At 32.1% G+C, this 24,739-nt stretch overlaps 1 protein-coding gene across 6 annotated transcripts in view; it reads right to left on the reverse strand.

Moving 5' to 3' along the window:
- The window catches only part of Liprin-gamma (liprin protein kazrin), a 298,413-nt gene extending 274,594 nt beyond the window's left edge, over positions 1-23,819 (reverse strand). For all 6 annotated transcript variants that reach the window (XM_072523265.1, XM_072523266.1, XM_072523268.1 and 3 more), the window contains exon 1: positions 23,305-23,819. The gene's annotated coding sequence lies outside the window, so the exon portion shown is untranslated. The remainder of the gene's footprint in view (positions 1-23,304) is intronic.
- Positions 23,820-24,739: the final 920 nt, after the last annotated feature.

Here is a 24,739-nt window from a genome sequence, read left to right on the forward strand (position 1 = left end):
CATATTAATGTTTTTGTCATTACTAATGTCTAAACGTTTAAGCAAAACTGCCAACCTGAATTTCAAAACGAAAGAAGTGCAAAACTAACGTTATAGACATGGATGCCCCGTTTTCACAATGCTTAACGTGTAATTTATAAATAATTACTTTCGCATGTCCCGTTATCCAAGTACCAAGAAAACAAAAGTCAAATTAAGGTAATGCAAAAAGTAATTTGTTTGGTAAATACTTCTTTTCTAACAAGTAAGCCATTGTCAGTTTGTAACTGAATTCCCAATTATTCTGTGTTGAAATGAATTATTTTCATTGTTAAAAAATTTCCCATATACCTACGTTCAGAATTGCGTCGGAAGCAATGAACGTGGTGTTTAACACCTATTTCGTTATGATTACATCATTTCGGCGTAAAATATGGCTGTGAAATGTATATACAACAAAGAATTAATTACCAACTTTATGAAATTGTATAAACGGCGGGACTCAACACGTTTGGCAAAATGATATATGTTAACGAATGACTTAATATTTACCTGTTTTTCTTTTACTTAAAATGAGTTTTAAACATATTGTTTATTTATTTTAGAATTGTTTAGGGAGAAAATAGAAAAAGTTAATAAAAAAGGTTTTTTTTTATCACCTACAAGAAAGTAGCGGCCTACAAGAAAGAGTAAAAAAGAAGGAATGCCTAATAATAACGAAAAAAGAAGTAAAAGAAGGGGGAATAGAAAATGTTATAAGAACATATAGGGAAGAAGTCTTTGAACTCATAGAGGGATGCAAAGTGGGGAGCATAGAGTACATCGAGAATGCTAAGAGAAGCTCTATGGCTAGTCAAAAAAGCCAGTGGTACACATCCGTCACAAAAATAAAGAGACACGGGATGTATGAGATGGCCGAGAAGGCCATCAAGCAGATAAAAGAAAGGGAAAAGCAACCGGAAACGGTCAGAGTAATCGTCAACAACGAGATCAACAAAGACCCGCACGTCGTCTATATATATAAATATATATATATATATATATATATATATATATATATATATATATATATATATATATATATATATATATATATATATATATATATATATATATATATATATTTATTTATGTTAGTTCGTAGGTATTTTAATTTATTGACGAGGCGTAAATCCGACGCAGTAACGACAAAAGCCTACAAGCTAGAAACAGATCTGCTCATCATCTTAGAAACAAACAAGAAGATTACCTTAAGCGGTGGTTGGGTCCAGGATGACGGAAAAAACGTGGCGGTGCTCATTAGAAACAGGGATGTGGGAGTGAGGAGCATTGTCGGTGGGGGAGGACCATATCCTCATTAGGTTGAAGGATTTCTGCCTCCTGGTATGTTACATATCTCCCAACATCCCTATGTGAAGGTACAAAGCTATCGTAGATGAAATAATGAGCGCCACTACGAATGAAAATGAAATTCTGATTGCCGGGGACATAAACGCGAAATCCGTGTTATGAGTTTCCCCCATAAACGACAAAAAGGGGGAACTCTGGAATGAATGGATAGCCCACGCTGGCCTTCAAGTATTAAACAACGATAAAACAACCTTCGTAAGGGGGACCAGCCAAATACATATTGATGTTACAATCGCGAGTAAAGGGCTATCCAGAAGAGTACACGGGTGGGATTTCCTCGACGATTAATTATTCACCTACCACCGTTACATAAAATACGACATAAAGGTAAAAGGGGGAGTAAGGCGGCCGATAGGTCATACGGAAATCTGTTTCAATAAAACCACGTACCTATCAGAGGTCAGAAATATCAATGAGAAAGAGATTTCTGATCTTGGTCAACTGAGAAGAGCACTAGAAAAGGCTGCAAAGTTGGCCACCGAGAAAGAAAAGTAAGGAAAATATCTCCCTACTGGTGGGCGGATGAGATAGTGGGTCTACGGGAGAGATGCCTCAGAGCTCGAAGGAATTACACGAGAAGCCAGGGCAACCTCGAGCTGAAAGAAATATACAAAGATCTAAAGAGAACCCTAAATAAGAGAATCGGAGAGGAAAAAAAAAGAAAAGTGGCAGACCCTGACAAAAGCATTGAAAGAGGATAATGGGGTGACGCATATAAAATTACCATAAAGATGTTGAAGGTCATGTCCCCATATAAACTCGACGAAGACCAGCGAATGGAATCAGCTGAACTCCTAATCCCCACCAAGAAAATCCAAAATTTTATAAAAATCTTTCCAACAATGGTAAAGGAGTTCACAGAAGAGGAAATACGAAGAGCTGGACAGGAAATGAAGACGGGGAAAGCTCCCGGCTCCGACGGGCTGCCACCGGAGGCAATTAAGATAGCAACTGAGAAACAAGGTTTGATCACAAGAATATGTAACGACCTACTGCAGAAACAAGAGTTTCTTAGGGACTTAAAGAAAGCGAACCTAGTTCTACTCCCAAAGCCTGGGAAACCCCTCGATTCAGCATCCTCTGATCGGCCAATATGCCTCCTGGACTGCCTTGCTAATTTCTATAAAAGACTTATCAAGAGGAGGTTGGAAGGTGTGTTGGAAGATATGGGAGTGTTATAAAATCAACAGTATGGGTTTCGTTAAGGTAGATCGACAATCGATGCTGCGAACTGGATAAGGGACGCGGAAAAAACAAGCAGGAAAAGATGGGTGGTCCTTGTTCTGTTGGACATAAAGAATGCATTTAATTTAGCAAATTGGGGCCTTATGGTAGACAAAATCGTCTAATGGGCCCCAGAATATATGTCCAACATAATAAAGTACTTCCTATCTGACAGAACCGTATGTATATCGAAAAAAAAAGAAGAAAAAGATGACCGCGTGAGTACCCCAGGGGTCAGTCCTGGGACCCTTACTATGGAATATGTTATATAACTGGGTACTAGGAGTAAACAAAGAGAGTGGAGTGAGAGCGATTGCATACGCGGACGATCTAGCTTTACTAGGCGAAGACGACACAAATTGGGGAATATTAGGAAAAGTAAATAGAGCAATACGAAAGACCCCGGCCTGGATAGAAAGAAATGGCCTAAAGCTAGCAGTAGAGAAGACGGAAGCCATAATCTTGATGGGACTGAGAAAAAGAAATGATATTATATTTGAATACAAAGGCTCCGCAATAAGACCCTAGAAGGCAGTAAAATACTTAGGTATAATATTTGACGCCAGGATTACATTTGGTAAACACGTACAAGAAGCATGTCGGAAGGCAGAAAAAAGGACCTTCACACTAAATAAGTTGATGCCAAATATAGGGGGTCTGGGATCCCAGAAAATAATGGTGATGCTGCAATCAATCCTATCCATAGTGTTATACGAGGCCCCAGTGTGGCACCAGTTCCTTCGATTGACAAAGTACAAAGACATGCTTCTTAGGCTCAGAAAAAACCTTTGATCAGGTGTGCAGCGCGTACAGAACTGTATCAACCATTGACTTACAGGTTGTGGCTGGTTCTGTACCGGTGCACATTCTGGCCGGAGAAAGAGTCAGAATGTACCGAAGGGGCAATGGGACAATATGTTCAGGACCACAGGAAAGGACGGGAAGTCTACAGACGTGGCAGAGGGATTAGACAGCCGAAATCTGGAAGGCGGCCTGGACGAGATCCCTGATTCCAGATGTGCTACCAGAACTACTTCCAAAACTACTACTTCACACAATTCTTGACGGGACATGGATAGTTTAGTAAATTTACTCACTGTATAGGGAAGACCGCGGACGAACAAACAATGTCCCGAGTGTGAAGTGGTAGATGACGCGCAGCATGTTGTGTTCGTGTGCCCTGCATATCATGCGGGGCGTACCGAGCTACAGCTGGGTCTTGGATCCCCTCTAGGCGAGCCTCACGAGTTAATCGATAAAATTATCGATAACAAGAGAGACTTCGATCTGGTCATTGCTTTTGTCACCAAGACAATCAAACACAAAGAGGAAAAAGAGAGGCTTCTGCAAGCGGGATGACCGATCGGCTTTATTAATTTTTTTAACGTGTTTGTGTCACATGCCATTCAGTCAGCAGGGGAGGACCCTTTACATCCAAACTACGTTGACTGCCCTTATTTTATTTTATTTTTTATTTATTCTGTTTTATCTATGTTTTTATTTATTTACCAATTTTATTTATACAACATTTTACCGTTTTTACTCTAATTTTATTTAACTGTGGTGCATATCTTAAGAGACATTCAGTAGGGGAAGGAACTTTTACATCCGACTCAGGCTGAGTGCCTTTCTGTTGTTGTTCTGTTTCTGTGTTTCTCGTTTTATTTCTGTTTTATTTATGTTTTCCTTGTTCTACCCGTGTCCATCCTGGGGCAGCTAGCGGGGGAGGACCTTTTACATCAAACCTACGCCGACTGCCTCCTTGTTTTAAATCTTGAGTTTTAGATAAATGTGTGTATTGAATGAATGAATTGATGAAAGTAAGAATGTTTGACGTTACTCGTAATTACCAACTGGTTTTGTCTTGCTATTTCCATCATGTTCCCAGACGGTCTTTTTAAAGATTCTCACCTCCCAAAGAAAAAAAAACGGGTGTGGCAGTCCAGTGGGACTGCCGGTAGAAGTTATACTTCTATACACGCGTTCGCCGTTAAAAATTTATATAGGAGTCAATCTGCACAATCATTACATATGTAATGCTATAGGTAAGAGAGAGCAGAAAGAGAAAAAGAATTAGTTATATAGGTATATGGTGTATCGTTTGCTGTATATAAACATTTGACCTGTAATAGGAGTATAGTAAATGAAGGATTGTATCAATATTTTAATGAAAATATATATTTTTATTTTTATATATGGTGGCCTGCGTAGCGCAAGCGGTAGGATGCTTGACTCGCAAGCCGGTGGTCCGGGGTTCGAATCCGCCACCGCCGGCAAGAACATCTAGACATTTTGAAAATGTCTATAGGCCCCAGGTCGACTCAGCCTGAATAAAAATGAGTACCTTGGGTAAAACCAGGGGTAATAATAGACGGTTGAAGCGTAGCACTGGCCATGTTACCTTCTTTGTATACCGTAGGCCCTAGATATAGCAGACTACCCTGCTATACTCCCAAAGCCGCGACAGCGGTATAAAACGGGAGACTATTATTATTTTTATATATGTATAAAAGGAGTTGAATGCAAAAAAAAAATTACACATACTCTGCAGTAAAATTCATTGTTTATTTTGTTATTAATATAAAAATTACAATACAATAAATACACTCCAAAATAATTCAATATAATAATACAATATAAATTAAAAGGTAATATTCATAAGTATTTAAAACTGCCAATATACATAACTTACTTTACGAAGATAAAAATAAAAAACCAACAACTCGGATTATGTTGTAAATTTTCATTTTATTTTAAAATTTATGTTTTTTGCGTATATTAGTGGGAGTCATGATCTCGATGTTTGTTGATTAATTACCAAAAGGCATTTAATTTTCTCAGCACTAAAAATTCTTTAATCAAAATAAATCTACAATACTTTTAATAACATAATATTTAATAAGATTAACGTGAGGTTTTTAAATATTTCAAAAATAAAAAAGAAAATTCATAATTGGGATTCGAACTCACAACCACCAGCGTATGAACCAAACACGTATAGGATTTGCCAATTAGACATGACACTAACGGATTTCAAAATTGACAGTTCCCGGTAAAACAGTAATTATTTTGAAATACAAAAGCCTAAAATAATTATAAACGTTTAATTTTAAATAATACAAAACATATCACATAAATAATAATATTAATACATATTATATTATATATAATATTATATATATATATATATATATATATATATATATATATATATATATATATATATTGTTATGATATGTAAAATCGAGAAAAATATTGGTTTGTTTAAAAATATTTCAAAGTTCAAAAACATTAAAATAATTCAGATAAGTAGGATAATATCCAACAAACATTTCGGAGAAGGAAAGTTATTAAATCCTTGGATTTCCTGTACTAAACATAGTGTAAGCTTTGCATAAATTATTTCTTTGTTATACTTGAGTGACCCGCATAAGTTTAAGTGAAAGCCACAGACAATTGAACGGGGTTTTTCAAAATACATTAATGCAGTGATTAAAGACAATAGAAGGGATTATAGAAAGTGGTTTTTGTTAATTTTTAAGAATTATAGAAAAATATTATTTGTAAATAAGTTTTAGGAAATTTATAAGTATAGGTAAAAATTTGTTTGTTATCGAAATGAAAAAATGGGGGAATTGTGATGAGTTGTGATTGGCGGAGATTGAAAAAGGTGGGATAAATATGTAGGAAAAAGTTTAGCGAGATTGAGGAGAGAGAAAAGATATAGTCAGTTGGTTTTCCAAATCTGTAAGAGGAACAGGGATTGTTCTCTGGCGGTTCCTGAAATGTAGCAAGCAGTAGTGTTGAATGTTGGTGAGTTTTTGTGGAGTTAGTGTATCTGACAGAAGCTGAAGCAGCAAAATATTGTAAGTCATATTTCTCTACTTATATTCCAAGAGTCACTGTTCAGGCCAACGAGAGATTCAGTTTATCGTAAAGAGAAGATATTCCAAGAGTCATTTTTTACTCGGGCCAACGAGAGATTCAGTTTATCGAGAGGAGAAAGGCTATCATAATTTGAATGATTTGTGCTTTTGAAGGAGATCATTAAGGACGATATACTTGCAACAATCTGTGTAAGATTGCTGATTACATAGGGAGCGGTTGAGAGGAGATAATATAGTCTACAAGGAACAAGGATTTGGACCACTCATCATCAGAGAGAGATATTTTGTTTTCTACAGTTTTTTCTTTTATTGATAACACAATTTTTACACTTAATTTAGAAAGGATATAAATATTTTGATTAGGAGAGTTAGAATAGTTCGGAATTTTGAGATTTCAATTAATATTGTTTGTACCATAAATTTTGATTGTTCACGTACGGAGAACAAAATTTTGAGAATCCTTATATGAGATTTGTTTATTGAAAACTTTTGAGTGTGAATTATTTCATTATTTTTATTTCAATATATAGTGTTAGATCATATGTGTTTTTTATTATTCCGGTATTCTCTGGACCTTACCTTTCACATGTAATAGCATAGATATTGAAGCACGAATTTAACCCTGAGATAAAAGAATTAAAAATTGTGATAGAGTCATAATCATATCATTTAAATAATTTTAATTAATCAAAAAAATTAATTAGCTAATTATTGCTTGGCGCATCAAGACTTTATATATCACAATAACTGGCTTCCAAAACGTGGGGCTTGAAAATATCGCAGCTTTACATTTGAAGGAAGGGAAAGAGATCTGGAATAAGTACAGGTGATCCAGAGATAAAAACATATAACATTGAGGGAATTTGAATTTGAAAGTATTTTGACAATTTTTCCAGGGAATATAAATTTGATTTATTGATTGATCGTAGTTAGTGGACATTTACTGCTATTGAATTATTTGATTGTATTTTCTTTACCAATCGTACATTTGATATTTATTTTGAATTATTTGAATTTTACTGATTGCATATTTGATATTTGTCGTGAAAATTTAATACATTTGGGGAGAAATATTGTCGTGTTCTGAAACATATAGAGTGTTGTAAAATTTCACATTTGGCGGGGACAAAAACAGTAACGAAAAGAAACAACATGTCGACCACAAGGAGTCAAAGCAAAATGCAGGAAAGGAAGGAGGATAACAGAGAAGATGAAACAAGTTTGGAAGAAGTATCGGATAATGAAGGAAATGTGACAATAGTTGAGGAGAGAAAAGAACTATCAGGAATAGATAAAATATTACAACTAATGCAACTCCAGTCACAAAAAATGGATGAAACATCACTAAAAATGGATAGAAATCAACAAGAAACAAAACAAACAATAGAACTAAATAACAGAAATATAGAGCAGCGTTTGGAAAACTATGAACAGGAAATTAAAGGATGTGTTGAGGGGATAAAGAAAGAACTGATACAACAAATAGAAGAGATTAATGAAATGAAAAATAATATGAAAGAACAAGAAATGAGAATTAAAGATAATTTGGAGGGATTAGAAATAAAATTTGAAAATGCGCTACAAGAAGACAGGAAGAAAGTAGAAAGAAGATTAAAGCAAAATGAAAAACAAATGGCAGAAATTGAACTAAGAGGGGTAGAGAGAAAAGAAGTTATCATCCATGGAACAAGCGAGGCGAAAATACAATTTGGCGGGGATATTCGGAAAACACACCCAGTACCGTTTGTCAAAAATTTGAAAACCAAATTACAACATATTAGATATTTTGACGATTGCAAAGAAACAATTAGAAACCATTTGAAAGAAGGAGCAGCGTTATGGTATGAAAGCAAGGAAGATGAGTTTGAAAATTGGACAGATTTTGAAAATAAATTTCTCAACTATTTCTGGGGGAAAAATAAACAGAGAGAAATCAACCAAGAGCTACAGAATGGAAAATATCACGAAAAAATGGGAATATCTGAAGAAAGATATGCTTTGCAGATATATAACAATTCAAAATATCTAGAATACAAATATTCTACCGAACAGCTGGTAGAAATGATCAGCAGACATTTTGAGGAAACGTTGGAAGATCACGTGATTTTGAGAAACTATCAAGATATTGATAGTTTGTGCCAATTCCTTCAATTAAAAGAAGCGAAAAGAAAAGAAATGAGAAATAGAAGACAACATGACCAATATAATGGACCGGAAAGAAGGTATTCATCAAATTATGACCAGAGAAACCGACATCCCAGATCAACAAACGAATATAGGCCGAGAAATTACAATAATTACAATAGACAACAAAATTACGATAACCGGAATGATACACAAAATAGAACAAATGAAAATCACAACAGGAATAGAGATGCACAAAATCCTCCGAATAGGAATACGAACGAACAAAGGGACGATAGAAATAATCAGAGATTCCAACGACAAAACAGAAGAGAGATGAATCATGTAGCAATAGGAAACGACAGACAAATTTCTAATTCTAATCTAATATTTTTAGATGCATTTATAAAACATAAAGCGATTAAAATTGTGATTGATTCTGGATCGGAGATATCGCTAATCAATAAAAAACTAGTAAAAGAATTAAATTTGGACAGATTTGTGTATAAGATTCCTAGGGTTGATTTAGTGGGTGCAAACAATAAAAATTTGACGACAGTAAACGAAGGCTTGGGAGTACAGATAAGAGTGGGAAACAAATTCCATATTATGAAATGTGTGGTGATTGAAGATTTAAATCATGATATGATAGCGGGAGTTGATGAATTGAGAAAAAAAGATATCACCATAAATTTTTCGGAAAATAAACTGGAAATCAGAGCAGAACCAGACAACACAGGAGAAGAAAAGCAAACAGATAGGAAAACAAATTCTGGAAGGATCAATGCACAGGAAAAACACAAAGAAATCGATATGACTGTAGAGGATAAACCGAAAATACAAGAACAAGATCTAACAGAAAAGAAAAAGAGAAGGAAGAAAAAGAAGAAGAGTTCGAAAAGAAAGCAGGAAAATAAGATGGAGACCAGAGAAAAACAGGAAATAGAAGGTACAGAAGAATTGTTGGCAACCGACGATAAAACAGAATGGAAGCAGGAAGAAAAAGAAGGTATCATCAGAGAAATGAAAGGAATAGAAACATGGTGCTCGGAATACCAAAGGGAATTAGAGGATAAAAAGAAAACAGAAGAAAAAATGGCACTGATGGACGAGAATCCAGAATTTTGTGAAGAAGTATTATGGACAGTGAACACATATGAACAAAAGGTGGATGAAAGAAAAATAAATTGTGGAAAAAACATGGAGAAGGAAATAGAGAAGATTTTAGGAAACCATGGAGATTTTGTTAATAAAGTAAATCAAGTGGTTAAAAATTATGAACTTTCTTCTAAGGGAAAATACTTGGAAAAATTTAAAACGAAAATATATCCAATCCCGTATAAAGACAGGCAATATACGGGGTATTTTAACATTCACGACATTTGTCAGTATCATAAGTAGATTTTAATAACATAGTGAAATAATTTGATCCTAGAAAACTTTTGTCATTTTTAAAATTTAACAAAGAGTTTTCGGCAGATCAAATGGCGGGGATTTGTTATGATATGTAAAATCGAGAAAAATATTGGTTTGTTTAAAAATATTTCAAAGTTCAAAAACATTAAAATAATTCAGATAAGTAGGATAATATCCAACAAACATTTCGGAGAAGGAAAGTTATTAAATCCTTGGATTTCCTGTACTAAACATAGTGTAAGCTTTGCATAAATTATTTCTTTGTTATACTTGAGTGACCCGCATAAGTTTAAGTGAAAGCCACAGACAATTGAACGGGGTTTTTCAAAATACATTAATGCAGTGATTAAAGACAATAGAAGGGATTATAGAAAGTGGTTTTTGTTAATTTTTAAGAATTATAGAAAAATATTATTTGTAAATAAGTTTTAGGAAATTTATAAGTATAGGTAAAAATTTGTTTGTTATCGAAATGAAAAAATGGGGGAATTGTGATGAGTTGTGATTGGCGGAGATTGAAAAAGGTGGGATAAATATGTAGGAAAAAGTTTAGCGAGATTGAGGAGAGAGAAAAGATATAGTCAGTTGGTTTTCCAAATCTGTAAGAGGAACAGGGATTGTTCTCTGGCGGTTCCTGAAATGTAGCAAGCAGTAGTGTTGAATGTTGGTGAGTTTTTGTGGAGTTAGTGTATCTGACAGAAGCTGAAGCAGCAAAATATTGTAAGTCATATTTCTCTACTTATATTCCAAGAGTCACTGTTCAGGCCAACGAGAGATTCAGTTTATCGTAAAGAGAAGATATTCCAAGAGTCATTTTTCACTCGGGCCAACGAGAGATTCAGTTTATCGAGAGGAGAAAGGCTATCATAATTTGAATGATTTGTGCTTTTGAAGGAGATCATTAAGGACGATATACTTGCAACAATCTGTGTAAGATTGCTGATTACATAGGGAGCGGTTGAGAGGAGATAATATAGTCTACAAGGAACAAGGATTTGGACCACTCATCATCAGAGAGAGATATTTTGTTTTCTACAGTTTTTTCTTTTATTGATAACACAATTTTTACACTTAATTTAGAAAGGATATAAATATTTTGATTAGGAGAGTTAGAATAGTTCGGAATTTTGAGATTTCAATTAATATTGTTTGTACCATAAATTTTGATTGTTCACGTACGGAGAACAAAATTTTGAGAATCCTTATATGAGATTTGTTTATTGAAAACTTTTGAGTGTGAATTATTTCATTATTTTTATTTCAATATATAGTGTTAGATCATATGTGTTTTTTATTATTCCGGTATTCTCTGGACCTTACCTTTCACATGTTATAGCATAGATATTGAAGCACGAATTTAACCCTGAGATAAAAGAATTAAAAATTGTGATAGAGTCATAATCATATCATTTAAATAATTTTAATTAATCAAAAAAATTAATTAGCTAATTATTGCTTGGCGCATCAAGACTTTATATATCACAATAATATATATATATATATATATATATATATATATATATATATATATATATATATATATATATATATATATATATATATATATATATATATATATATATATATATATATATATATACAATATTATATAATATAATATTAAATATATATATACAAAAAGAACATTTTTATTCTCGAGAGAGGAAGAAAGAGAAAATATATCTTCTGTCTCTCTCTTACTATTATCTTACATATGTAATGGTTTCACAGATTCACTCTCATGCAAATTTCCAACGCCGACCGTGCGTATAGAAGTATAACTTCAAAAAAGCTAGATGGTATTCATTCGAAAAGTCTTAGTGGGAGTCATGATCTCGATGTTTGTTGATAAATTACCAAAAGGCATTTAATTTTCTCAGCACTAAAAATTCTTTAATCAAAATAAATCTACAATACTTTTAATAACTTTTTTTTGTATTAAATGTGCTAGATATAATGGAGAAAGCATTCAAAAGCAACACCAGTGCAGAAATAAAAGCAACTCTTTTGCTACTCTTGTGGAAGTTAGTCTTCGCCTCTGATTAAGTTGATTACTTGGCATATCTGAACAAGCCGTCTACTCTTCCCCTGAAGCAGCTACATATAAGCGAGAGAAAACGGAAAATATCGATTTACCAATAATCCGTATACCATAAAAAATATGTTTTAAACAAAAACCGTAGCTGGGATAATATTGAACAAAAATATTTACTAGAACTTTTTAATAGAATAAACCATTCTCTCAGAAATAATACTTGAAGCGACCAGCGATTTTGAATGTCCAATTCGGAGCACATATAATTAATTGTTTAAATAAAATTTGTACCAACTCGACGCTAAAAATTCATTATCTTTTTATTAGATTATCTTATCGACAAAAATTAAAATGCAGCTCTCGCATGCATTTTGCATTTCGCTTCAAATGAAGTCGTTTTCTATAATGCCCTTTAATAAATGAGGGTGTACGATTTTTACCATGTTTTACAATTTTCATGAGATCAATAAAATTTTTTAGTTCCATTAAAAGGTTACTATGTTATTCCAATTGATAGAGCCTAATATTCAAAACCTATAGCATAAAATTTCGATTTTGAATTTTGGCAACTAATATTTGAATTTGAATTTGGCATTTGAAATATGCCTTAAAACGCTGAATTTTAACTTTCACATCACAAACGATTTAAAACTTTTGAATCTCCTTCTTCTCGATTAAAACTACACTAACTCTTCGTGGTAGGATTTTTCGTGTTGTGAGATTGTTTATAAAGTAAAAGTTTAAATTCAGCGTGTTTAGGCATTCTTCTTTTTAGGGTGCCTGTCCGTTCCGAACGTTGACGATCAGTCTTACATGATGACTTTGTTGGTTGCTATACGGAATAGCTGTGTTGAGGTCTTTCTATACCACGCTCTCAGGTTAGTAAGCCAGGATATTCTTCTTCGTCCTGTGACACTTTTTCCTTTAATTTTACCTTGCAAAATGCATTGGAGTAGTTCATATCTGCTTTGATTTTTCATTACATGTCCCAAGTACTGCAGCTTACGGCCCTTTACGATGTTGACCATATCCGAGGTTGTGTTTATCCTCCGTAGTACTTTTTTATTGGTGATGTTTACGTTTTTACTCTGTTCAGAAGCACTGAGTACACGTATCATTTAGTGAGCCTAATTTTTTTTCTAGAGTAAGGTCATGGCTCTTAAACACAGAACTTATAGTCAAGAATGCACTTTTTGCCTTTCTCATGCGACATTTAATCTCTTGGATATTGTTCCATGACTTATCGATTATAGTTCCCAAGTAAATGTACTGTGGGACATGTTCAATTCTCATTTGATTCGTATACATATTTGCTTCAAATCATAAATGCGTTGTCAGCGTGAGAAATGAAATAAGACTTACTCACAATCAATTTAATTTTACCATCAAAACGACTGGTTTCGCTTACTACAATTTGCTAAGCATCTTCAGGTCTAACGGTACCAGGTAAATTAAATGCTGAAAATTACAAAAACCCACATTAGGGTGCTGTCTTAAAAAAGGATAACAATTACAGCAATTATGCCAATATTATGTCTGTGATTATTAGTATGAATAAAATTGATGAAGCAGACAAAATAAAAACCTACAAATTGGTATAAGATAATCTATTGACTTGAAAATAAATTAGTAAATTAGTTTTTAGGTTATTTGCAAAACGCAAAAATTGCATATGAAAGCTGCACTTTTCACCTTTCATTTTAAATTTTGTCCATAGGTAATTTTGGTTTAAAAGATATCGAATTTTTACCGTCAATACCGAATTTTTACCGAGTTAATACAAATTTTATTTAAAAAATTAATTTCGTGCGCGTAACTGACATTTAAAATCGCCGGTCGCCTCAAGCGTTGTTTCTGAGAGAACCGTTCATTCTACACAAAAAGTGCTAATCGTCATTTTTGTTCCAAATTGTCTAAAGCAACATTACTTGTTTGAAACATTTTTTCTACGATGTACAGATTCTTGGTAAATCGATGTTTTCCGTTTTCCTCCCCTTACGAGGAAGTTTTAGGAGAAAGTTCAGGGATATGAGTGGCAAACTTTTTTGCTTATTTTTTGGTGCCCCAAAATTGATATTTCTAGCAAAATTCAGCTTGTTCGTATGATTTTTAGAGGTCAAATCTCTGACAACTGGATCTAGGGACATAGGCTTATATTTATGTTTTCTTGATACGGCAATAAATGCTATTATATAAGATTAGGTTAGAAAGGGCGTTGACTGTAGCCAAGCTGTATCTTAGATTATTTAAACGATTTAACAACATTTAAATAATGCTCTTTTTTACTTTTACCGCATTTATCGAATTTCTATACTTTTATTTTATAATATTTTTGATATGTCTAAAGGTAACTAAAGTTTTTTTCATTTATTTTTGTTTACTTAAAAATATTTTTAGTCCCAGTCACATAATTTGCGATCATGTTTTTAAAAGCAGTGAAAATATTTTTAAATTAAGCTGGAACTTTTGGAGTGATCCGATAAAAATTTATATTTTTTTTGGCCTACTTTAGTGGGTCAAAACATTTTCGTCTTTGGAATATAACGAGGTGATGGTAAGGCGGTAATTGATATTGATGAAAGAAAAAAATGCCGCTATATTCTGTGGCATAGGCGTAGGTGAACATTTTAACCTTTTGATTGATTTAACCGTCGTCTGTCCTAAATGTTTAATTTATTTTTTGTTGAAATGATGAAAACATGCCATTATTATTTTTTGTTATAACTTTGTGTAAATACACTACACTGAAATATTTTTTTCTGTTTGTAATAAATATTTATATCGTATAAGAAGTATTATTTTCAAAAAATAATATTATTTTCAAAAAATGATACTTCTTCATTTCGGTTACACACACCCACTGAAAAACCATGCACATGACTGTTACTTTTGATTCTGCGATGTCAAGGGTTTCAATTCGAATAATAAACAGAAAATTCAGTATCCCGATTTACCGTCTGCTAAACGACCTGTAACTTATGTACCAAGGATCCCCATTCCTTCATCTTTTCTTTACACCTTGTCCAGCAGCAATAGTCAGATGAAAGTTCAAACGAAAAACCGATGTAGACGAATTCAATCTTAGAAGAATCAATATTTCTCTCAACGCGGTTTACTGGCATATTGTAATAATATTCTTGAAGTAGTCATAAAACTGGAACCTGACGATTACGATTCCACATTATGGCGATTATTTAGTAATTCCTCTAAGAAAGTCTAAACATTTGTACCGAGACAGAAAAAAAAGGAAGAACGTATTTCATTAGTTCTTTTGCCTCCCCTTTACATAAAGATGGGATTAATCAAACAGTTTATCAAAGCGTTAAAAAAAAGGTGACTGTTTTAAACACCTGTGCAACAACTTCCCAGCACTTTCTAAAGCTAAACTTAAAAAAGGAATTTTTGTATGCCCTCAAATTCGAACATTAAAATCAAACAGATTGTTCCAGAATTCAATTACCCATGATAAATTTGAAGTAAAGTTCTTTTGTAGAAGTCATACACGGTTTCCTGGAAACAACAGGTCTCCCAACTACAAAGATATTATAGCCAACATGGTCGAAAATTATAAAGAACTGGGTGCAATATGAGCGTCAAACTTTATTGTCTGGTTTCTTACATTGACTATTTTCCCAGAAACCTTGAAGGTATTAGCAAAGGACAGGGAGAGAGTTTTCATCCAGACATAAAGGAGATGGAGAGATATTACCTACGAAGACGTGATATAATAATGATGGCTGATTACTACTAGATCTTGACTCACTTAATTCACTCACAATTAACAAAAATAAAGCTACAAAACGCAGAGTTTTCTGGAAATGTGTTGGATATGCGTTTGATAAATCTATGACCCTCAGTATCATAAATTCAGGTTTTAAAAAATGCTAAATAGTGCCTTTTAATTAATACGTTTTCAATAAGAGTGACTTTTTGATAAGTAACGTAACCTATAGGAATGAAATATTAGAGGAGGCTGACACAAATCGTAAAAAACGCTAGGCAAGCTGTAGCAAAAATTTGATAAATCAAGAGTCTGCTTTTCATCACAATGAAGAAATTGTAAAAGCTGACGAGAAACGTCCGTTTGGTTATCGTAACGCAGCTCCCTAAAAATATCTTAAAATGAACAGAAAAGGCCGAAGCAAAATTGTAACTGATACTCTCGAGAAGATAGAAATTGAAGAAAAACGTAAAAACAGGGAGCCATTGCTCTCTCTAAAAGCTCCAATAGAAAATTAACAGAGATTACTCCACCTGTTGCACTATTATCATCCAGTTACACTAACACTGATTCGTTTGTGTCTGATTCCTCAGATGCCAAATCATTTTGATTTTGATTTAGATTTTGAGTTTGACCGTTATCAGGATTTGCCTGAGATTAATTCTTATCTACTGGTAGAATTTCGTGATAAAATCAGTTTTTTATGTAGCGAAAATTATTGAGGTAAGCGACAACGACTTTAAAGTCACATTTTGCGTCATATTGCCTAAAGTAAAAACACATTTTTGTTTCCCGCTGTTCAGGAGATATCACATGCAATTAAAAGTAATGTTAAATGTGTACTATCACCAATTCTTAATTGCGGAGATACAAAACGTCAGAAGTCCTTTATTTCATTTGTCGTTAAGTTCGGTAATATAGACATTTGTTGAGAATTTTAATTTAACTCGTTTTTTTAAGTTTATGTATATAATATATTATATACATAAACTTATTTAAATTTAACAATAAAATATATTTAAAATATAATGTCATGGATATTTTAAAATTTATAACGAGTATTTTAAAGAATTTTAGTTGTTTTGGATTTTTTTCGAGCTGGTCCACGACTTGGGCTGGGTTGAGAAAAAAGGTATTTTTAAAAGTAATTAATAAAAAAACAATAACAAAACATAAAAAATAGTTTGTGATTACAAAAATGTCTCAACGTAGCCACTCTCCCCTACGGTCTAAGCGTAAATGTGTACTGTGCACAAGCATGAGTCATAGCCGTTTAGATAATCCACTACCTCCACATTGGTACATTATTTTACCACAGTATTACCACAGTATATTATATATATATATATATATATATATATATATATATATATATATATATATATATATATATATATATATATATATATATATATATATATTACTTTTATATTAAGAGCGTAGGAGCAAAATTTCTGGACAATGCTTTTTAAATGCGTTAATTTTTTTCGAATTCTGAAAAAACTAATAGGTATTTTAAAAAAATTTAAATGTAGAATGAAATATTACATTATTACCGAGGGCCGAAAGTCCCTGACAACTTCTATAATGTTAATTTAGTTATGTTACAGGGGCGAAAAAACGAGAAAATTAAGTGTGATTTTTAATTTCAAATATCTCATTTAAAAGAAACTTTTTGTATATTCTAAGGCACTTTCGGCCCTCGGTAATATAGTAATCTTTTATTCTGCTTTTAAATTTTTCAAAAATATTTATTAGTTGTCTCAGGATTCGAAAAAAATTAATGAATTTAAAAAGCATTGGCCCGAAATTTTGCGCCTACGCTCTTAAGAAAATGTTTATATTTTTACTCCAAATGGCATTACATCTAATTTATTTTTTGATTTATAACAAATATAGGAATTGTGAATACATAAATAAAGAATAAGTATTATTTTAGCGTTTTTAATTAGTTTTTCCCTATATAAAAGGAAATTTTATACACCACTGCGTCGCCAGCGTATATTGCTCCTCTTCAATTGCCAGATTCCATTAGTTAGAGTTGGTTAAATTTAATTGAACAAAAGGCATATCGGCTTCCGAGGTTAGATAAAACCTTCGTATTCATTGAATCAACCTTCACGGTTGACAGTACGTAACAAAATAAAAAAGCTTTTGTTACATTCTTTTCTATTATTGAATAAATGCCTGCTTACAGTTAAAAGATTCTTCAGCCTTTTAAAAATAGTTTTGATGATTAATACTTAAATACTATATCTATGTATACCTACTTTAATACAATGGTTTGTTGTTTCTATATATTTTTTTAATAGCTCAACGGAATATTTATAAAGATAATGAAGAAAAAAGTAAAAATAAGATTTTGACACAGCCAATGACAAATTAATAGTAGTGCTACTAATAGAATTAGTAATAATACTAATACTAATAAATCAAAATAATTTTTATTATAGCTTCTATTTCCTTAAAGTTTTACTGCATCTAAATAACTTATACAGGGATACTAATATTACACCATAAATTATCATAATTTACGTTATCATACTTAATAAAGTTATATTAGAAAACAGAATTCCTTAAAAATAATTTATTTTCGCTCTGCATTAGCACAGAGGATGTTAGATAAATAATATTTTCTTTATATATATATATATATATATATATATATATATATATATATATACGAAAGAGACTGTGATTTATGAAATAATAAAAAACTGAAAAACATATTTAACGAAAACTCGACCTTACAACGACAAGCGGCTAGACATTTTCAAAGAATGTCTTAGGAAGAAACTAAATCAAAATACTTGCCTAGAACAATATTTGCAGATATAGTTTAAGGAACATTATACCTCGGTTTTTTTTGCATTTTCTAAATGTAATGCAATAATTATTATGTTATATAATATTCAATATACAATATTATGGGAGAAAACAAATTCAACAATGACAAATTTACAACTATAGAAGTCATAAGTCAGTTATAACAATCAAGAATCGCAGTCCTAGAATATATCAATAAAGAAAGGGCAAGGCAACGAGCAAGGGAAAAGCAACAAAATGGGAACAAATACAAAAGGAACTGTAGGTACCCTGAGTGTGCACAAAAAACAGACTTTAGCAATATATTATTAGATTTAAATAATACACGATGTATTACACTTGATATCTTCAAAATTCTCCAAAAGGTAAAAGCTCCGTTATAACTAAAATAAAATAAAGGTCTTAAACGTGCTCACTGAGAATAATGATCTAATCTTATTTATTCAAACTAAGCCAAAACACAATATCAAAGCTGAAAGATATACCGAACTTTTTAAACTTCTTTAACGCAAAGAAGATTAATTGGCCATTGGAAACAATAACAACCAAGAAAAGGAACTCACTAAAAGCAATAACTTTAATCGTTCAGATATTTCATATATTCTTTTCATCGATAAAATTATCATTCATATGTCATCCAGAAGTCCAACAACTCTATCCTACCCAACAAGAAAACTGACCGGAAACATTTCAAAGTTACACGTTAAGAAATATTTTGTTCCCAGATGCCAATAAAAACCAAAGAGAAACTGGGCATTAACGTGGAAAAATTTGTCAAGGACATAAAGAAAATGGTTTGCAACAATATACTACTATCTCAAAAAAAATGCTGGAACTGAATTCTACACAAAAGAAGACAAGTACAAAATGGCATTACGATGCCATAAAACTTAGGTATCTAACAAATGACTGCAGTTTGGAGATAAAAACTCTTAAAATCATGTAAATCCCTCCCATTGCGACGGGAAAAAACAAACAGGTTTTTTCCCGTTTAACTACTAATAAGTAGTTAGTGGTAAAAAGTAAATGTTAGAGATCTTCACTATTATTATTCGTTAAGAGCTCCCTGATGAAGGACATAACCAATGTCCGAAAGCTTGGAATAAAAATTTAAAAGAGTACACGTTTCATTTTTTATTGCTGCAAACCCAATATTTAACGTTTACTTCCTTACGTTGTCAGCAAATACTTCTGGTTCATTATATACATATATATATATATATATATATATATATATATATATATATATATATATATATATATATATATATATATATATATATATATATATATATATATATATATATGGTCAATAAAATGATAATCCGAGGCCAGAGGTGAGGGCTTTTACCTCCGTACGAATTTAGATTTTACAGGTTGTGGATAATATAAATTTTGCTAGTTGTTTAGTTCCATCTTCCATCAAAGGCTGGAAATCATCATAGCTATGCAGATCTTGCTGACCGCCACTGTAAACAATTTTGCGCTACTCTGTTTAAACTATTCCCCAAGGCTCTTAAGCAAAGATATTTTATAATAATGATGTATTTTTGCACTTTCTATACGTGTCCTTATTACTCTCGTTTTTGTCTTTTGATAGTCAGAATTTTTTTTTGCTTAATTTAATATCCCTCTAGTTATTTCCACGATTGAGACTCTTTAAGGGTGGTCAATTTATTTATATGTTCTTGTTTTAGTATCCACTCTTTCGTACTATAAAGAAGAGTAGAGAACCCGTAACATCAATACATTCTAATGTTCTCTTGTTTTCTGTAGTTTTTTCACATTTTACCATCTATATTCGTTCTCTCGATCAACATATTTTCAATAAATAGTTGATAGTTTGATCTTAATTGATCTTAATATTCGTATTCATGACAGAATACATTAATTCTTTAGGTATCAAAAGACTGGCAATTATATTTTTTAAGCTATTTTGCCTTAAATTGTAAAATGAATTGTTTAGGCAATTGATTACAAAAAAAACAATTTTTTGACGTGTCAAATATTTTTCCAAATAAACTGTGGAAAATATTTATCCCAATAATACCTTCGGCTTTTACATAAATTTTCGTGGGATATTTTCCCGCTAATGAAAAATTCTAAAGTTATACATACAATGATATATTAAAAATCACAAATACTTGTCAATTGTAACTGACTTTATGCTTTAAGACATATATTACACATAACACAAATCATATTACTTTTTTTTTTCTTTTTTCTTCATACCGCGTAAGCCACATCGACGGTATGTAGTGGGGGATATGAGCACCTAGGTTTGAAAGCCTTCTTCTTCTTTAGGTGCCGTCTTCTTAGCGAAGGTTGGCGATGACCTCTGCAAAGTCTTTCCTATTTTGGGCTTTCCTTATTAAACTTTAAAAGTCTAATCCTGTCCAATCTTTGAAAGCCTAACAGAATTTTTTAAAGTTGCGGAATCCTTAGAACTTTTACATATTCTCCTTTTTGTTGCACAGGTGTCTACACGTGAAATTACTAATCAATTGGTTGACTTAAATTGATAGGTATTTAAGTTGTGATCAAGACTTCTTTTGCGACTATTTCAGTGTAATCTTACCTATATACTATTTAACTGTCTACAACACAAGCCCGACCAACGGGGACAGCACGAAACCCTGGCGGACTTCTCGCTGTACATTAATGTCTTCGGTGTTCTGCTTGTTAACTGTCAAGTTTGATTCCAGTATAGAGTAGATATAATATTTAACACAACTATCAATATTATTGTTTTTTAATACAAGCATACATATTATAATACAAGCTTTTTATGTTTAACCTTATCAATTGTTATTTCAGAATCTACAAAAAATAACAAATTTTACTAGTCTTAAAATAATATTTGAATATTCAGTTATTTGAATAGTATTTCTTTGTAATTCTGATATAAAAATATATATATGGGATGAAGTTTTTATCTCGCTATCTTTTCTTTAACTTTTAAGTTTTTTTTTCTTTATTTTTACAAAAACCAGAAAGACAAAGTTTATTTCTGCTTATTTATCTTCAGTTTATTTGTAATTTTTAGTCATTTTGGATTGTTTTTGATTAATCCAAAAAAAGACTTCGGAAAAGGACGCATTTTAGGCATGAAAGAGTCCGATTTTGGTTTACGGGAAATTTGAAGAAGAGTTGAAGAAGCTAATCCATCAACGGTGTTTAGAGGGGGTCATCCAATATTAGATTTATTAGCGTCGTGGAGCATTTGGACGTCCTAAAATATTGCAAGACCGCAATTTGCGCAATCTTAGGCTTCTCGCTCTCAAAAATAGACGGGACAGTCCTCTGCCTTTCGTCAGTTCGGTGTTACCTTTGACACCACAGCATAAAGCTTGACGCTTGGAATGGTGCACAGCTCGGTAAATCTGGAATGACCAATAAAATTTTGTCTGCTTCAGTGATAAATCTAGGTTTTGTTTGGGTAGTTCTGATGGGCGCATAAGGATATGACGTTTTTAAAGTGAGAGACGAAGTAAAGATTTGCATTTTAAACTTCATAGAACAAGACAACCAAGCATTATCGTATGAGGTGGTATTTGCTAGAGAAGCGATCACCTTTAGTTCTGATTAATAGTACTCTGACAGCTCGGCGATATAATGGTGAAGTACTGCAACCGGTTTTACATTCCTACCTACAAACCATTCCAAATGCTATCTTTTAAGAGGATAACGCAAGACTTCATATTGCCCATGAAAGATTTTATACAAGAATCTGGTACCTATAAAGATTTTGGAGTTGCCATCAAGATCAGCTGATTTGTCATCTATCGAACGTGTGTGGGATATGGTAGGTCAAAACCAAAATCGATTGCAACGTCCTCCAGCAATCTTAGACGACCTGTGGCATGCCATAAGAAGAATCTAGATGAGTATTTCGCAATATGATACAGACCACTTAATTCGATCATAATGCTATCAAATTTGATTATGTCTATTAAAATATATTGCTATTAAATAATAAAAATAGTTTAATGTATACGTCCATAAATAAATATTTCAAAAAATATTTGTTCTTCTAGGAGTTGCCTATTTTTTGGCCATTAGTATATATATATATATATATATATATATATATATATATATATATATATATATATATATATATATATATATATAACGTAGGTATTATGTCTAATTAATAAAAAAATGATTAGTGCTTCCAGAACAAATTTTGGTGCTTTTGTTATTAAAACTTTTATATGTCTAAGAATAGAAAAAAAAATGCAGTCTGGTTAGTTTAAAGTCAATGCACTACGACCTGCATCACTAAGGGCCGTTATCGATATAACAATTGTTTATATTGGTGTACAAAATGTTTTAGTGACCTAAATACGTTTTATTACACATTACCTATAAGAAAAAATAACGAAAATAACATAATATATGTATTGCAATGGCAATATATTTATTGAAATTTTTAGATCATTTAAAATATAAGACAAACTGGTACATATATTTTACGTTAGTTTACTTTTGCTAAATGACATTATTATTACCTAATATGCGACAAAAGGTACCTATACTAACAAATCAAGGTAATATAGATTATGTCTTATATATGAAATGTTCTTATTATCGCTTATATGCTACACAATATTTTTAATTGTCTGTCAGTGACTGTGTCTGTCAATGCCTATAACAAAGATGATTGAAAAAATACTCACCCTTTACAATAAAGAAATATAGGTCAGCATTGCATCGCCTGGTTAGACACGCCCTCGCTTATTGACTAGTAATAATAAAAACGAAAACCGATTTACAAATATTTATTGTTTAGTCCCACTATTATTTAATATATGAGACACTTAATTTAAATTCCAGCCACGACATCTACTTTGATCCACAGCGATTATATTATGTCACAACCTTATTTATTTATACTATACAAACTACAAAGTTCTACTGTTGTTAAAGTTTATTGTTTTGATTAGTTTTTGTACGATTTGCGATTGGTTTCCCGGTCATTCTTAAATTATTGACCCACGAAGCGGAAGTTAATGTGCCCCGGAAATAATGTTTTTTCTACATGGCGTGAATTTGCCGCCGTCAGTACACAAATATGCACTGAATACGAGAACGGGAACTGTCGTCGATCCGCTGGCATCGGTCACTTTTTTATAATTAATTTAGCAGATTCAACATTCACGGTATGTCAACGGGAGTGCGAAACTGACTAAATTCATTCATTGACTAGAATGTTGTAGTGACGGCGCAGGCGCGTTTGCCATTTTTCGCCCTTCGAAAAAGACCCTTCGTCGAAGAGGAGGATAGGGCAGAGCTGGTCTCTAAAAAAATTACCAAAATCAGACAACCTACCCTTTTTGTTTATTTTAATGTAATTTTTTTGAGAACAAAAAATTAGGTTTTTAAATTAAATAAGAAATAGATACCTTAATAATTTTTTTGTAATTTCATTTTTAAACATAAATAAAAAGGTCTCGTCTCACAGATAATTGTATTTAATCCCTTTATATTTTTGTCATTTTAATGGAACATATTAATATTTAAAAGAAAAAACGGTAAATAAATGGTAAATAACATTCCTTGTTAAAATGGGTTTAATTTATTAAAAACACAGTAAACTGCAAGTAGCTTTATTGGGTAAAAATAATTTGACACATATTCAAAGATTGTCAAAAGCTCTATAAGAACTAAAAATTAAACTATAACGTTTGTTTTTATGAGTAGTAGATATCTGTTGAATTTAAAGAGGCAACTGCATATAAAATATTGAAAAAAATCAAGATTATGGCCTGCAGAAATCACTGACTTTCCTCATGTTCATGTTTCTTCGTTTACTACAGGAATTTACGTTTCTAATATGTTTTCTTGTATAAGACGAAGGTCGGTCCTTAGTTTAACACCATATAAATATATTTTTACCGTACATATATTTTTTTATCTTTTGAATATTTGTGGTCAATATTTGAACTATCTTCGTTGTCATCGATATTTTCATCCGAATCTTTGAAATAGTCTCGTGATTATAATTAATATGCCCATCTAATTAAACAGCATCTACCTTAATTACTAGCATCACTTACAATCTCATACCACTATATAGTGGCATGAGATTGTTAGGTCCCATTCGATTTAGGG

The sequence above is a fragment of the Diabrotica undecimpunctata genome, chromosome 2 (genome assembly GCF_040954645.1).
Source record: "Diabrotica undecimpunctata isolate CICGRU chromosome 2, icDiaUnde3, whole genome shotgun sequence".
NCBI lineage: Eukaryota > Metazoa > Arthropoda > Insecta > Coleoptera > Chrysomelidae > Diabrotica > Diabrotica undecimpunctata.